General features: G+C 50.9%; 1 protein-coding gene across 1 annotated transcript in view; it reads right to left on the reverse strand.

The window, feature by feature from the left end:
- The window catches only part of Padi1 (peptidyl arginine deiminase 1), a 56,164-nt gene extending 48,627 nt beyond the window's left edge, over positions 1 to 7,537 (reverse strand). The window contains exon 1 of the mRNA XM_070037830.1: positions 7,465 to 7,537. The gene's annotated coding sequence lies outside the window, so the exon portion shown is untranslated. The remainder of the gene's footprint in view (positions 1 to 7,464) is intronic.
- Between the last annotated feature and the right edge of the window lie 9,340 nt (positions 7,538 to 16,877).

A 16,877-nucleotide genomic window follows, 5' to 3' on the forward strand; every position in this document is an offset into this window, starting at 1 on the left:
AATTAACATTCAGGGGGCTGGGAAGGTGGCTCAGTGGTAGAGCGCTTGCCTTGCATGCCTGAGGCCCTGGGTTCGATTCCTCAGCACCACATAAGCAAAAAGAAAAAAGCTGGAAGTGGCGCTGTGGCTCAAATGGTAGAGCACTAGCCTTGAGCTGAAGAGCTGAGGGACAGTGCCCAGGCCCAGAGTTCAGTCCCCACGACCGGACCCCCCCCCTGCCAAAAAAAAAGACAATTAACATTCAATTTTAACAATGAAAGGTATACATCATTTCAGTTCATTGTTTTGTGAGGCTTGCTTCTTTCTTCTTCCTGATTTGCTGGTCTACTCTTCTAGTAGGGTTTGTTCCTTCCTGTACTTTCCTCTGAGAGTAGAACTGCTTTTGCAGTGCTAGTTTTCAGAGATCAGAGGAATACCTTAGGCTTTTGTTTATCGTGGAAAGTTTTTCTTTCTCCATCTGTCATGAGGTAGAGCTTCTCCAGGTACAGCCATCTCAGTTGGCAATTATTATCTTTCAGGGCTCATCAGACCTTTCCATGCTCTCCTTGTGTTGAGAACTTTGCTGTTGCCAAATGGACTTGGCATCATAAGTTTATTGCTTCTCCTTTTGCACAGCTTTCCATGTTCTTCCTTTATTCTGAATATTCAGTGATTCTACTATAAGGTGTCTAGGGGATCTTCTCTGCTCTTGCCTGCTTGGAGTTCTGTAAGGCATTCATCTCACAGATGACCCTCTATTTTTCAAGGTTGGGGAGGTTTTCTTCCATTCTTTTATTGAATTGGTTCTCAATGCTTTTAGCTTTTTTTTTTCTTCTTCCTTGCCTATCCCCACCATTTGTAAGTTGGGTCCTTTGACAGAGTCTAAGAGTTCTTATCAGTCCCCTTTGTATCTTCTGGGTTTTTGTTGTTTTGTTTCATTTTTCTTTCAGCATCTTGACTGTTTGATCTGATTCTTCTTCCTTATCTTCAGCCCCCGACACCCTGTAAACTTCTGTTCTATTAGCTAAACTTTCAATTGAGGGGTTTTATTATTATTATTATTTGAGCAATTGAGCTCTACATTTCTAGGATTTAAGACTTCTTTTTTCTTGGTCGGTCATGGGGCTTGAACTATGAGCCTGGACACTATTCCTGAGCTCTTCAGCTCTAGGCTAATGCTTTGCCACTTTGAGCCACAGCACCACTTCCAGTTTTCTAGTAGTTAATTGGAGATAAGAGTCTCACAAACTTTTCTGCCTGGGCTGCCTTTGAACCTTGATCCTCAGCTCTCAGCCTCCTGAGTAGCTAGGATTATGGGTGTGGGCCATTGGCACCCGGCAGATTTAAGATTTTTATACCTTTATTGACTTTCCCTTTCATACCCTGCATTGCAGTCTTCAGTTTGTTCCATTGTTTATTTGCATCTCTTGTTCACTTGAGTCGTCTCTGAATTTGTTCAAGTGTTTAAACATTGGTTCCTTTATTTGATTAGCCATTTTTCTCCTTGTTTTATTGAGCTCATTGACTTTCTTCCTCTTCATTCTCACTTAAGTCCTTTATTGTGGCATTATTGGCTTTTGCAGGAGAGACACATTGCCTTGTTTATTCATGAATTTAGTGATCTTTCGATGGGATTTATGCATCTATCTGGGGCCCAGTTTTGTGGAGATTTCACTCTCCTGTATCCTTTTGGTTGATTTCTTGCAGCTTCCTTATGGGTGATGACTGAGTGGTGATACATAGATTGGAAGGGTGCATCTTGTTTGGTAAATAGCTGATTTCAGTGTTCAAGACATTGTGGATGGAACTCTTCTCCACTCAGAATGAGGAAGCTTGTTTGCAGAGGTGGTGGCAGGGGGTAGCAGCCTCCACTGCTCTGATGTCTTCAGGAGAATAGAAGACCTTTGTGCTCTAGGAAGACTTTCTGGAGTTTCAGTCTCAAGTCTCCCTGAAACCAACCAAGAAAGCCAGGTACCACTCCAAACTCCTTGCTGCTTTTTTTTTTCCTGCTGGGATTGCTTTCCTGTATTTTTCTGCCTCCCTGCCTCTTCTTTTATAGTTTTTCCTTTCTTCCTCTCTTCTTGTCATCAGAATCTGGGCTCTTTGATACCACTGGATTCTTCTCACTCGCATAGTCAAAATTGGTTTTAGACTCTTCCACTGTGAGTTCATGACTATGGCAGATGTTGTTGTGGGGGCTGTACAAGGTCTAGGTTGGAAGAATTTTGCTGTTTTTGATGGACACCAGGCATATTCGTCATCAAGGATTCCTTTCTGCCAATTCCTCCACTGTGGTTTCCAGACCAAGCAGGAAGTCAGAAGTCCTGCTCTGCCCTGGGTGCTGACCCAGGATGGTTTGTTTCCCCTCTCTTTCCAGGCAAAGCCAAGACGTAACTTTTTCCCCCTTGCCTGCTGCTTCCAGGCTTGCCCCTTCACTAAGGGTTTCCCTGCAGGGGTTCTGGCTTTTAAGGGCAGGGGGAGCATCTCAGCTCCCACTCCCTTCTTAGATCTTGGCTGCTGACTTGCCTGTGTGCACCTGCGAAGATCACAGGTGCACACCGTCATGGGAGAAGGGATGCACCATGCCACAACCCCTTTGGAAACCAGTTGGGTGGTTTCTTACAAAGTCAACAAACCCTGCCCATACCTCTCAGCAATCTCCCAGCTCCCTGTGACCCCGAGTAAAATGGGCAGGCCACAGTTGCACCTTACCCTGCCCAGGAATACTTGTGGAGGTTTTATTCATCAAAATCAAAAGCTGAGCCAGGCACTGGTGGCTCACACCTGTCCTCCTAGCTACTCAGAAGATCTGAGGATTGCGGTTCAATGCCCAATCAGGAGATGCCCAGAGACTCTTTTCTCCAATTACCAATTTAGAAAAAAAAAAAAAAAAAACAGAAGCAGGGCACCGGTGGCTCACACTATAATCCTAGCTACTCAGGAGGCTGAGATCTGAGGATCAAGGTTCAAAACCAGCCCAGGCAGGAAAGTCTGTGAGACTCTTATCTCCAATAAACCACTAGAAAACAGGAAGTGGTGCTGTGGCTCAAGCGGTAGAGTGCTCACTTTGAGCTGAAGAGCTGAGGGATAGCGTCCAAGCCCAGAGTTCAAGCCCCATGACCAACAACAACAAAAAAAAAGCCAGAAGAGGAGTTGTGGTTCAAGTGGTAAAGTGCTAGTCTTGAGTGAAAAAGCTCAGAGACAGTGCCCAGGCCCTGAGTTCAAGCCTCAAGATCAGCATACACACAGACACACACACACACACACACACACACACACACACACACACACACAATCAAAAGCTGAGAACAACCTAGGTATTCTTCAACAGTGCACAGACAAGCCACCCATTTGATACCCATTGTGGAGGGCCACATGCCCTGTTCTAACTGAAACCCCAGCTCCACAAAGCACCTGGTCCAGAGCTCTGCTGAGATGACATCCTGGAAAAGGCCAAGATGTGGGGAACAGAACACAGATAAGAATTGGCCATGGCCAGAGATGAAAAAAGAGGGAACTACATTAATAAGTCCAGAAAAACTGTAGTGAGGTGAAACTGTCCTGGATGTAGCTTGGGTCAGTAGAGACACAATTGTATACATTCGTCAGAATCCAAAGAATCTGCTAGAAAGGGGGAGGATTGGGGCTGGGAATGTGGCTCAATGGTAGAGTGCTTGCCTGGCATGTATGAGGCCCTGAGTTCCATTCCTCAGCACCACATAAGAAAAAAGAAAAAAGCCAGAAGTGGAGCTATGGCTCAAGTAGAGCACTAGCCTTGAGCTGAAGAGCTGAGGGACAGCGCCCAGGCCCAGAGTTCAGGCCCCATGACCAACAAAAAAAAAAAAAAAAAGAAGAAGAAGAAGAAGAAAGGAAGAAAGAAAAAGAAAAAGAAAGGGGGGAGAATTTATTCTATGTAAATGTGACCACGACTTTAAATAGCAAAACTGTAGTTCACAGAAATCATTGGGTAGCTGCCAGCTGGGGACTTTCTCTCTCTCTCTCTCTCTCTCTCTCTCTCTCTCTCTCTCTCTCTCTCTCTCTCTCTCTCTCTCTCTCTCTCTCTCTCTCTCTCTTCTCTCTCTCTCTCTTCTCTCTCTCTCCTCTCTCTCTCTCTGTCTCTTTCTCTCTCTCCCTCCCTCCCTCCGTGTGTGTGTGTGTGTGTGTGTGTGTGTGTGTGTGTGTGTGTATGTGTGTGTACTTCTAATGCTTCCCCTGCTTTCTCACTGGATCACTCCTACACTTCAAAAGATCATTTCAGATCTGTCATGCTTGAATTCCAGGCTAATGAGACCAAGTCTATCATCAGCCTCCAAGGCTGCCAGTGCCCAGGGAGCGCTGAGGACAGGCAGGCAGGGCGGGACTTCTTCACAGCCCTCCATGAGCAGCAGCTCTCAGCCGGCACTGTGCAGCTTCCCGGACCTGCCTGAAATCACATAACTTTTTATAATGACACTAATGGTGTAATTAACCCGAGGCACAGAAGGTAGCCAGCTGGGCCTAGGGCCAGGGAGGTAGGGCTGGTGACTCACACTACTGAAGCAGAAGCACAGGCCCAGAGGGGTCCCAGAGAGACCAGCCGCTCGGCAGACACCCCCAGCGTGGGCAGCAGCACTGAGGTCAGGACTTTCAAGATGGCCCTGACTCAGGCCTAGTCAGCACCCAGAAGGACTCAGGACCTGCACTCTCCCTCAGGACCAATTTTGCAGGCAGCTCCCAGGCCCGCGTGCCCATGGTGCCAGTGCCATTCTGTAGGACCCACGTGACCTCCTCCCTCACCTCACTTGTCTCTCATGGCAATAGGAGGGCTCAATTAACCACTGTGTTTAAGGCACTTAACACCTGCCCGCCATTCTGTAAGTGCTGTCCATTATCACCAGCCCATTTAGCAGATGAGGTAACTGAGGCCCAGTGCTATTAAAGGCCTTGTCCACAGTCACACAGCTACCGGGCTGCAAAATCTGGTATGTCTGGCTCTAGAGTCTCATGGGATAGCCCATCTAGAGCAGAGTCACATATAGACTAAAGTGTCCAGACCCTAGGCAGGACTTAAAAAACAATCCCAGGGAGGGCTCCCGTAGGCCTCTTCCATCCAGCACTGAGCACCTTGCTCTTCTCACATAGAACACTTCCTCCAGGGAGCCTTCCTTGATCCTTCTACCTTCCCCATCTCTAAACAGCCAAGTCTGGTTTACTTACGGAAGACCCACAAGATGCCAGCCACTGACTGAGGCTCTGGGGATGGCCGTGAACCCCTGGAGCTGATGTTTTAGTGGAGAGGGAGATAATAAAGGTGTGTTTCCCTTTTTGGGGCTGGGACTGGGACTTGAACTCAGGGTCTTGAGCTTTCACTAAGCTTTCTTGCTCACAGTGAGTGTTTGACCACCCAACCCATGCGTCCAACCTTGTGTTTTGTTAATTATTTTGGAGATTACAGTGTTTTGGATTTTTCCACCTGAGCTTGTTTTGGAACTGCTATTTTCCAGGTCTCGATCTACAGCATTGCTAGGATTATAGGCATGAGCCACTGGCACCCCGCTTGATAACAAAGTTTTAAAACAGAAAAGTTAATTGCAAATAGTGAGGAAGTCTATGAAAAAAGCAAATAAGAGGCCTTTGAAAACTAGGGTTCTAAGAAAATGTTACATTCCTTCCACGTGAAGTACGACTTAAACTGAAGCTCAGGGATGAGAGGCCCCAGACACTGGGGAGGAAAGGGGAAAAGAGTTTGTGCAAAGGTCCTGCTGTGCAAACCCATCTTGAGAGTCTCCTGCAAGGAGACCTCTGGGTCCCAGAAGGGGAGGGAAAGGAGAGGGTGGGGAAGAACAAGGAGGCCCCAGGCAAGGGCCTTGTCTACCTGCGGGGCCCCTCTGTGTGGAGGAGGTGGGGGTCAATGTGAGATCCCCACCAAGGGTGACCTAAGCCTTAGCTTAGAGGATGCTAAGGAGGGAGGGCAGGAAGGAGAGCATGCGGCAGTCCAAGCAGGCCTGATAGGAGCTGGGGACTGGGCCTCCTAATTCTCCCACAGCTCCCACTAAGGAAGCCCTCCTGGAGCCTAGCACACCCGGTCACCAGAGCCACCCTGACAGCTGGGGACAGATCTGAGACCAGTGGCCTGGGGTGACATCAGAGAGGCCTGATTGTCCCCACATCCTCTCGTCACCCTCCTGCTCCAGCAAGGACTGCAGGGTTCTGGATTGTTCTCTAGAGGATGGAGCCCCCGGTGTAGGCTGTTCCCAGGTTAGGGCAGCTCAGACCCTCCCCACACGTAACTGCCAGGGCCCAAGATCCAAGATCCTCCTCTTCCACAACCACTCCGGCCAGTCCTGGTTCCTCCTCCAAACAACACCTACTGCACCCTGCACCTGCCTGCCTCCAAGCTGGGCACCCCGGGCTGGCACCATCTGCCCCAGAGCTCACCATCTGGAGGGCAGATGGACAGACTCCAGGATGGTCGTGGAGATGGGGGTGGGGGGGATGCTGGTGGAGAGGACGAAAGACACAGTGGCGGAGATGGTGGTGGAGATGGGGGTGGGGCTGTGGGGAAGGAGGGATGGGGGACAGGAAAGGAAAGGGGTGGGAGATGGGCAGCGTGGAGCAATGGGGCTGGTAATCATGATGGTGATGGAAGGCAGAGGGAGATGGTCCCCTCTTTTGAGGGTTCCCTGTGATCCAGACATGGGCTGGCACTCAGCACTTGACATTTAATCCTCATAAGCGCTCTCAGGCCAGACTCATTATGTTAATCATAGGCAGCACCACTTAGCCCATACCAGACATTCTTGTAAATCCCTTCCCAGTGTTAACTCATTCAAGGCAGGCCCCATGACTGCCCCCATTTGACAGATGAAGAAACAGAGGCACAGAGAGGCTGAATAACTGACCCAGGGACTCACAGCCAGTTACGCACGTGCCATGCAGAAGATGGCGGGTGGACAGGCGGCGGAGGAGGAAGGGCTCTGTCCTCCAGGACAGACAAAAGGAGGCAGCAAGGCGGGGTGACTCTCAGCCCCACCTCAGGGGTCAGAGGAGCAGAGCCCGGGGCAGACGGAGATTCCATGGAGGCAGACTCAGGGTGAGAACACTGAGACATGGAAAAGGGGCAGGACCCGGCTGAGGGGGGCAGGTGCTTCCTGAGGACAGCGGGGGGCCGCAGAGACCCCCAGACCTGCCGAGACTGAGTCCAGCACTGTGGGATGCTGGAGAGATATGCCTTCCTCACACTGACCCCTAGCAGTTTCACCTACCCCACCCCCACCCCAGGAGCCTGGGGACCCGCCTCCCACCCCACCCTTGTTATACCCCAGTCCTCTGTGTGGCCCCTCGATACCATGCTGGGGTTCAGAGTGTGGCTTCTCCCCCTGCCCTCAGTTCTCCATGCATCTTTGCAGCATGGTCTCCTCCTCCAGGAAGCCCACCCTGATCCCGCTGACAAAGGTCAGCTCCTGGCTCAGCCCCACCCTGCTGCACCGCACTTGGGATCCTCACCACATGGGAATACCAGACTGAGATTTCTTCTCACTGGTCCAGACCTAGCTGGTTCAGGAGACCTTCAGAGTCCTGGTGTGCTGAGAGTAAAAGCTGGGGGATGTGGGCGGGGAGGAGGGGAGCACAGTTTCCTGAACACTCCTTCCTGAATGCAGTGGCATGATTGCAAGAGGCTGATTCTGAGCCCTGATCTAGATCCCAGCAGCTTGCAGCTTGATGGAACTGAGAGCTGCGGGGGGGGGGGGGGGGGTGTCTCTCGTGGCCACTGGGTGTAGCTTTGACCCCATGTGCGCCTCCTCCTTACTTACCTCCTCCCCACACAGCCCTCCTCGCTGCCCTGGCCCATGAGACACCAGCAGGTGTTCAGGAGAAAGTGAGAGCCTGAAGTAAGACTGGGGGGTCCAAGGAGTTGGTCTGCTCATTCAGATGGGGTCCTTGGGAAGGGCCGGTGGTCAGCTACTGCCTGGGGTCTCCGTGGCCCCACAAGTCCCCAAAAACTAGAAGCTGAGGATGGAGAGGTTCTGAGGTTCTGAGGAAATTTGAATTCAGGCCCAAAGATCCCAGCTGGGCATGGGCACAAGTTTAGACCATGCAGCCCTGCCAAATTGCAACCAGATGGCACACAGGCAGCCTGGCCTTTGCCAGACCCTGACCTTCCCAGTGCCTCCCATGTCCTCGGCACTGAACCACAGCACATATGAAGATGCTCAGTGCCTCCGTTCCAGCACTCAGTCACCCACTAAGTCCACAAATCCTTACTGCACACCTACTATGTGCTGGGCCTGGAGTGCAGTATAAAATTGTGTGCGACACTCACAACCCCAGCTCTTTGAAGGGCATCTGGCTTTGCCAAACCTCCCAAGTGAAGGAATCTAAAAATTCTCTAATTTGCTGGCTACCGGTGGCTCATACCTGTAATCCTAGCTACTCAGGAGGCTGAGGTCTGAGGATCACAGTTTGAAGCCAGCCTATGTAGGAAAGTCCATGAAACTCTTTTTTTTTTTTTTTTTTTTTTTGCCAGTCCTAGGGCCTGGGCACTATCTGAGCTTCTTTTGCTCAAGACTAGACTCTACCACTTGAGCCACAGCACCACTTCCAGCTTTTTCTGTATATGTGGTACTGAGGAACTGAACCCAGAGCTTTATGCATGCAAGGCAAGTGCTCTACCACTAAGCCATATTCCCAGCCCTATAAAGACTCTTATCTCCAATTAACTACCCCTCAAAAAAGCTGGAATTAGAGCTATGGCTAAAGTGGCTAAAGTGGTAGAGCATCAGCCTTGAGCAAAAAAAGGTCAGGGACAGCATCCAGGCTGTGAGTGCAAGCCCCAGGACCAGCAGCCCCCCCCCCAAAAAAATCACCAAGAACCTCACTGATTATGGAGACAGAGAAATGAAATACCTCTAGACACCCAGAATGAGTGTGAGGCCTGCATGGGTCCTGACACCCTGGAGAAGGAGCCGCAGGCAGTTACATGTATGAGGTCTTCTTACAAAGGAACAGCTGTTCCCAACCCTGCACCCTATCTGCACTAGGGGTTGTAGGGGATGGCAGAGCTCCTGGAGGGGACCAGGGAAGCTGGGTCAGGAAGTCAAGCCCACATCGGGGCCAGGGAGGGACATTGGCTTGGCAGCTGGATGTCCTCAGAAAGGGCTCTCTGGGAGTAGGGGCTAAGGGGTAGTTGGGTCCACCTAGCCAGTGGGGAGCAGCCGGGGCACAACCCTGCTGGGTAGTGGCTGAGTCACTGGGCCCCCCCCCCATGGGGCCATGTGACTTCCTCCTGAGGCCCGGTCATGAGTGTGTGAGTGGCCACTTAACTACAGGGTAGTTACTCAATGGCTTCCGGCGGAGGGGGGGCGGGGAGGTCTTGGCCTTGGCCTTCTCCTCCTCCCCTCCCCTCCAGCTCATCATGTGACCTCCTTCCTAGGGCCTCTGTCAAATCCCTCATCAGAGGGATCCCCTCCTCCACAGGGCCTGGCTCTCCCCTCCAGCCCAGGACACCCCCACATCCTCCCGCAGAGGGGCAGCCAGCTGAGCTGCCTCTCAGCGAAGCCTGGCCTCACTGGAGGGATGGCCTCTCCAGAGTGGCCCTCAGTCTCCCCATCTCCTGGAGACTCCCTGGTCCCCCTACCCTGGTCAGGGAGAGTCAGATGGAATGTGAAGTACAGCTGGGGTCAGCTGCTTCAGACCACCTCCTGTCCACAGTACACAGGAGACAAGGACAGGTGCACGGACTGAGCACATGGCCTGCGTCTCAGCCCTGCCTCCCCAGCCGGGGGGACCCCGGGCCATGCATCAACCCCTGGGCCACTATTGCCTTTCTATAAAGCACAGAACTCACAGCCACCCGCCTGGTGGAGCTAGCAAGGAGCAAGTGACACAATCTTTGTTTACCATGGGCTGGCACCGGGTGAGTAGCCTGCAAATGGGCGCTATTATCATTGTTACAAAAAGAATCATGAGAGAGGACCACACCTCAGCGGAGTTCACTGAGCGCATCCATCCAGCTGTGCCTAGAGGTCTGAGGGGCCTGGGAGGGGGGCCATGGCGGTCCACACAGGGGGTCTGTGACCGTCACCTTCCCAACCCAGTGGGTGGCAGGTCCGGGCACTCACAAGCTGGCTGCCTGGAGTGCACTGCTTGGCCTGTTTCAGCCTCAGTTTCCCCTTGTGTAAAATAGGGATGAAGCCGGGCACTGGTGGCTCATGTGTGATCCTAGCTACTCAGAAGGCTGAGACTGAGGATCAATGTTCAAAACCAGCCCAAGCAATTTCCATGAGACTCTTATCTTCAATCAACCAGCAAAAAGCTAGAAGTGGAGCGGTAGCAAGTGGTAAAGTGCCAGCCTTGAGCAAACATGACAAGCAAGAGTAGAAGGCCCTACATTCAAGATCCAGTACTGCCCATACACACACGTGAGTACACACACACACACAAGTGACACAGCCCTCTCACAGGCTGGCTGGGAAGAGGGCTGATCTGTGGTTAAAGGGCAGAGCCAGGCTGTCTGTGTGTCACTGAGATCATTGTAACTAGAGCTCTAGGTCTGGGCCCCACATGTCAGATCAGGCCATACAAAGCAAGCACTTCCAGGTACACACAAGAACTTGAGATCCAAAGGAGGAAGAGCTGGGATGAGGGAGGGAAAGGCGGTAAGAAGTGTGAGTAATTATTAAATAGTCCTGGTCACAGGTCTGGGCGGCAGAGATGGGGTCTGGTGGTTCACCATAGGGTTAGGGAGCATGCGCAGAACAAGAAAGTCATTGTCACCGGGTGGGTGGTCCATCCTGAGCAGGTAGTGCTGCTCCTTCCCGAGGAACTTCCATTCCACCTAGGGTGGCCTCAGAGTGACAGAATGACCCACAGCCACAGACACAGGAACCAAACAGAAAGAGAAGACACTGAGTTTGTGTCATGGCACTTTCAGCCAAAGCAGTTTCTAAGTTCCTGCTCTATCATTACTTACTGAGTGCCAGCTCCATGCCAGGTATCTTCCTGAAAAATGCCATATGTAATGCTGCTAGAAGACTGTTACCAAAGAGGGGAGTTGGTGGTGTAGGCTGGGAACAGCTCTGAGCACACAGGAGGCCTCAGCCAAGCCCCAGTGGGCTCCTGCCCTTCCCTCCCAGGCTTCCTGAGCAGAGACATAGCAGGACTCCATTTCCCAGCATCCCTTGCAGCAATAAGGACCACGATAGATCTAAGTCATGTGAAAGGAAGTGATGAGTTCCACTGGTTGTATCAAAGGAAGGAAGAATGGAGAGAAGAAGGGAAGGAGGGGGAAAGGGGCAGCATAGTGAAGAAGTGAATGCTTCTTTGTGTGTCCGCCATCTTGCTGATGGCAGCTGGAGGCACATGGCAGGTGGTTTGTACCCATCCTTTGAAGACCTGGCTCCCCTACCTTGCTCCCCGTTGTCAGGTCTCAGCCAACTTGGTCTAGTCTCATCTTGTGATCTCACAGTACCTCCTGGAAACCTCCTGGAACCTTCCTTCTCTGGGCAGCAACTCAGAGAGTGGAGAGCTGGTGGAAGGGGCCAGGTGATGGTCTTTCATAGTTGTGGTACATAAAATATTTTTGTCCGACAATTGATGGACACTTAGAGTGGATTCACTTCTAATATTCTCCCTACTGTGTATAGGAGGGAACTGTGGCGGGGATGGTGAAATCAAGGTCCTGTGGCCAGTAAACTTGAACTAAAACTGGAACACAGGCCATCTATACCCTAACTATGAGGTCATTCACCCTGTGGGATGTCCTGCCTTTCCCAGCTTCTTCCACATGAATTGAATGAGGGACAAGGGCCCCTCTTTAAGGTGAAGTAAGCTGAGGCCTGGAGAGGAGGGACAATTCTGGCCTCAGTCTAGGGGCCTGAAATGCCATATGCCCTATGGCTTTCTCTAGAGAAGATCCAGACCAGGTCTCACTCCCCCCTCCCACATAGGCACAGAACACATGCCTAGACATGCCCACGCACCCTGTGGAAGGACACACAGAGTGGAGCAGGCCTGACTTCTCCAGTAGCTTCATCATACAAACAAAAAAAAAATCATTACCTGGCACTCAGGCTCTGCCTGCCTCCCTGGGCAGCATGCTGGCTGCAGGCGGGGAAAGTAGATCCACCTGGCAGTGACTCACGCTCCACCCCAATTACCAGCAGCAATTTGGGATGGCAGACTGCTACCGGAGCCAGGAAGAACATCATCAAACACCAGGGGGAAGTCTGGCCAATGAATCAGCAGGGAGCTCCTGGGGAAGGGGGGAAGGACTGGGTGTTTCTGGGTTTAAGTCCCAGCTCTGCAGCCACGGTGTGGCCTTGGGACTGTCATGTCCCATCTCTGATGGCTGGGCATCTACTCTGGGCCTAAGCATTTATTGTGTGTGCTGGTACTGGGACCTGAACTCAGGGCTTCGTGCTCTCTTTTGGATGTTCGCTGAAGCTACTGCTCTACCACTTGAGCTATAGCTCCACCCAACTTTCTGGTGGTTACTTGGAGATAAGAGGCTCACAGACTTTCCTGGCCCAACTGTCTTCAAACCTCGATCCCCAGATCTCAGCCTCCTGAGTAGCTAGGATTACAGGCATGAGCCACCAGCACCTAGCAAGCTGTAGCATATTTTTAAAAATTATTCGTTATTGTTATTATAAAGGTGATCTACAGAGGGGTTACAGTTACACAAGTCAGGTAATGAGTACATTTCTTTAGTACAATGTTGCCCCTTCCCTCACTCTCTCCCCACTGTTTTGGCATCTTTTAAGAACAGTACCCAGGAAAGGGGGGGGTAAAAAAAAAAAAAAAAAAAAAAAGAACAGTACCCATCACCTCTCATACTTGAAAATCCCTGGTCCCTTTGAAATCCTTTTGGCCCATAATTAAGTCCCTAACACGGGACCTGACATACAGCAGGCACTTAATAAGGGGTTGTTGAATGATTGAGTAGCCACTCCTTTCCATTTACGCAAACTTTTACAAACTTCCTCGCCTGTAATTTGATACCACTGGGATTAGTATTCTCCATTTATAGATGAGGAACCTGGGGCAAAGACAAGGCACAGACTTGTGCTGTTGAATTTTATATGTCCATCTCCCTGCCTTTGACCTACTTGACCTTCATTTTCTCTGCTAATTTCCTTATTTGGACACATGTATGCAAGTCCCTGTGTCCACAAGTACTAGTAGATAGCTTTCTATTACCATATGAAAATACCTGAGATAATTAACTTGTAAAGAGAAAAGGATTGCCAGGTTCCAGTAGCTCCTGCCTATGATCCTAGCTCCTTGAGAGGCTGAGATCTGAAGATCCCAGGTTGAAAGAAGCCTGAGGCTCTTACCTTTAAGGTCCCATTATCTCCACTGAAGACATCCCGCCCCCCCCCCATGACCTCACTTCCTCTCACTAGGCTCCACTTTTAAAGGCTCCACCACTTTGGGGCTCAAGCCTTTAGCACATAGGCCTCTAGGGAACATTCAACATGCAAACTGTAATCAGAATAAACACAGCCATTGTTCAGATAGAGCAAAGAGGTGTGCTCACAAGGAGATACCTAATGACTGTACACATGATGGCGTCATACCATAGGCTGTCCAGCCTCTATTCTCTCTTCCTAATAGGGCCCTGAATATGTCACTCTAGTGCTTTAGGTGGGATGAACCCACCCTCAGCCCCAGAGTAAAGTGCTGATTGGATTAAAACAATAAAATCCACATCCTACGGGCCATTGGGTGGGGAATGGAGGGATGGTCTAAGGCAGGACACAGGCTGACTGGAGACATTCTGGAACACCTTTGAGCTACCCAGGCAGATAAACTTTTTCTCTGTTCCTGTTTTTGAATCATTGAGTCCCAGAAGCTCCTTGTGGCCATTTAGGGACACAGAAGTGAATTCTGCCTGAGAATGAAGCTAATGTTGAGGTTATGATGCTGAGCTCAGATGAGCTGCTGGATCCAGCCATATCTGAAGGCTTTTCAATACTGTAAGCTAACACACTCTTCCTATTGAGTTGGGTTCTCTACAGTTTACAGCTACTAGAAAACATAAATATCCTAACAAATATAAACAGTTTCAACCATATCCCCAGGATAAATGCAGTGATTGTTTTTTATGGGAGGGAGGGGAGATTTATAGCCTGCATTATAACTAGGAGAGCAGGACGCAGATGTACTCCATGTCCATCCACATCTCCACTGCTCTCTGTGGTTTTTAGTAACTAACGACCTCAAGGTTATGCAAATTTGAATGAAGTCCCTGAGGCTTCTGGGTAAACGTAGAGGCAGCCATTGAAGGGCCTCTTGGGAGGGTACTGGTCAAGGGGGCAGAGCGGCAGAGAAGTGTGGCAGAAGGAAATCGCTGGGGTTGGGGGGTTTGCACTCACTCCACTTCTGGCTCTGCTGCTTCTGGGCTGTGTGATTTAAGGGCAGCTTGCCTGACCACTATGTTCTACACAGAATAATGGCTTCTTAGAAACGCTGTATGATAATTCCCAGAGCCTGTGACCATGGCAACAGGAATGATGCAGATATAATAAGGAACAGGACTCTTGAAATTATCCTAGATGATCCAAGTGGGCCTGGTCTAATTGCATGAGCCCCTAAAAGCACAGAGACTTTCCCTGCTGCGGTCAGGGAGAAGTGGCCATCTCACAAGGGTCAGAAAGAAGCAGCAGTGCCATCTCAGAGGCTGGAGGAGGGGGATGTGTGCTGAAGTGGGGGAGGCAGGCCCAAGCAGCTAAGGCAGGCAAGGAGACTGACTCCCCCAAGCCTCTTGGAAGGAAGAGGCCCTGCCGACATTTTGATTCTAGCCTCTTGAGACCCAGGTTGGAACTCAGATCTCTGGAACTTTATAATAAATTTGCATTGCTGAGCCAACACACACATGGTCCTTTGTTACAGCAGCTGGAGGAAACGTATACAGATGCTGAGCCTGGCCTTCTTCACTTGGGAAAGTGGTAACCTGGTATCAACCATTGAGTCCTGTGATATCTAGAGCTAGGGAGCCTGGCCTTGAAACCATGAATCCCAAGGTTCAAATCTAGGCTCCGGTCAGGGACTCTCTCTTCTCCTATCTGTGGCCCAAAGGCTCTCGGCCTCTGTCCACCAATAGGGCAACTTCCCCTACCTCAGTGATATAGGTCTGAGTCCTCAGCCCAGCCACACTCTTCAGTGCTTCCTTCTGACTTTGCTCTTGAGCCAGGCCAAAGCAGTAAGGTTTAAAACAGAGCCTTGGGAAGGACTGGGAGGAATGGGGGCAGTTGGGCCCTGGCCCAGATGCAACTTTGCAGCCTGAGTGCTGCAGGAGAGAAGTGATTGCTCTGAGGTGCAGCTCCATCTCCACTGGGCACAATCTGCTTCTGGCTGAGATTCCCAGCCAAGTCATTAACCTCTCTGAGCCTCAGTTACCCCACCCGGAAAATGGGAAGAATTCCAGAGATAGCTGGGTATTACTCCCCTTTGTATCCTTCCTCTTTTTCATTCTCTCTCTCTCTCTCTCTTTGTTTCCGTCTCCTCCCCTTTTCTTCCTCCCTCTCCCAGTTTCTTATGAATGATACTTTCTTCAGGTCACAGAGGAGACCCTCCGACCCTCAACTCAACCCACATCCCTCTTCCCTTTGGCCCAGGGATCTGGTAAAGACGAGACAGTGTCACACAGCTGGCTGGCCACCTACCAGCCACGGGAAGCTGAACTTCACCTCTCCCAGGCTCTATCTCCTCATCTGGCAAACGGGGACACTGTGTGTTTCACTCACTCACAGAGCTGCTTAGAGATCACTGAGTGAATAATCTTAGAAACTATCTGACAAAGCTTAGAAACACAGTGGGCTTCACAACAGGGAGAGGAGGGCACCCACGGTGGGGTGGTATCAGCCAAACCCAAAGGACAGATGCTCAGTAATGGCCTCCTAAGTGTGAGGCCTGAGCAAGGCATGGTGGAAACAGGAAGATCTAAGTCCTTTCTCTGCTACCAGGAAGAGGAAGAAGGGGAGAGCCACAGCCCAGAGGGCCTGGAACTGCTTTCTGGGAAGGGAAGATGTTAGTCTAGGATGATTGTTCCTGTCTTACAGAAGGAACCTGTCCCAGTGTAATTGGCCCAAAGTGGGCAGCTGGCTGTAGCAGAGCAGGAGTTGGAGGGCATGTCCTGGGACTGAAGATGCCTGCCCACCCCCACCCCCAGGCCTCAGAGGCCTGCCCATCCCCAGCAGATCTGACGGTACTATGTAGCAGCTGCATTGCTAACCTACTCCTTAGGCTACAGGGGGCTGCTGGCCACACTTCTCTCCAAGGGGGTAACACTTGGGAAAAAGGACTCTTCTTGGCACAAAATGGACACCGGTCCTGAAGAGGGTACATCTGCCTAACCATGCTTTGTTTAAAGAGATACTCAGCTGCCGGGCGCTGGTGGCTCACGCCTGTAATCCTAGCTACTCAGGAGGCTGAGATCTGAGGATCGCGGTTCAAAGCCAGCCCGGGCAGGAGAGACCGTGAGACTCCTATCTCCAATAAACCACCAGAAAACCGGAAGTGGTGCTGTAGCTCAAGTGGTAGAGCGCTCGCCTTGAGCTGAAGAGCTGAGGGACAGCGCCCAGGCCCAGAGTTCAAGCCCCACGACCGACAAAAAAAAAGAAAAAAAGAGATACTCAGCTATCTGTGTCCTAATGACCCAGAGTTAATCACCCACAGGGAAATCTCTGGGCCGCGTGATAGGGCAGTGTAACAGCAAGGATGAGTAACTATATGGGGGGCAGAACAAAGGGGAGCATTCATCCCTGGGGTAAATGAGTGGCAAACCCCAATCTGCCTTTCCACCACAAACACCTTGATGTGGGAGAGCTGGGGGCGCCCACGTCTGGGTGTCTGGGCTGTGTGCTATCTTCCTATCTTCTCTTGGCTTTGCTTGCTGCTAATAAACTTTCTTGGCC

Source organism: Dipodomys merriami, unplaced genomic scaffold (assembly GCF_024711535.1).
Source record: "Dipodomys merriami isolate MVZ:Mamm:240054 unplaced genomic scaffold, mDipMer1.0.p SCAF_28, whole genome shotgun sequence".
Lineage (NCBI taxonomy): Eukaryota > Metazoa > Chordata > Mammalia > Rodentia > Heteromyidae > Dipodomys > Dipodomys merriami.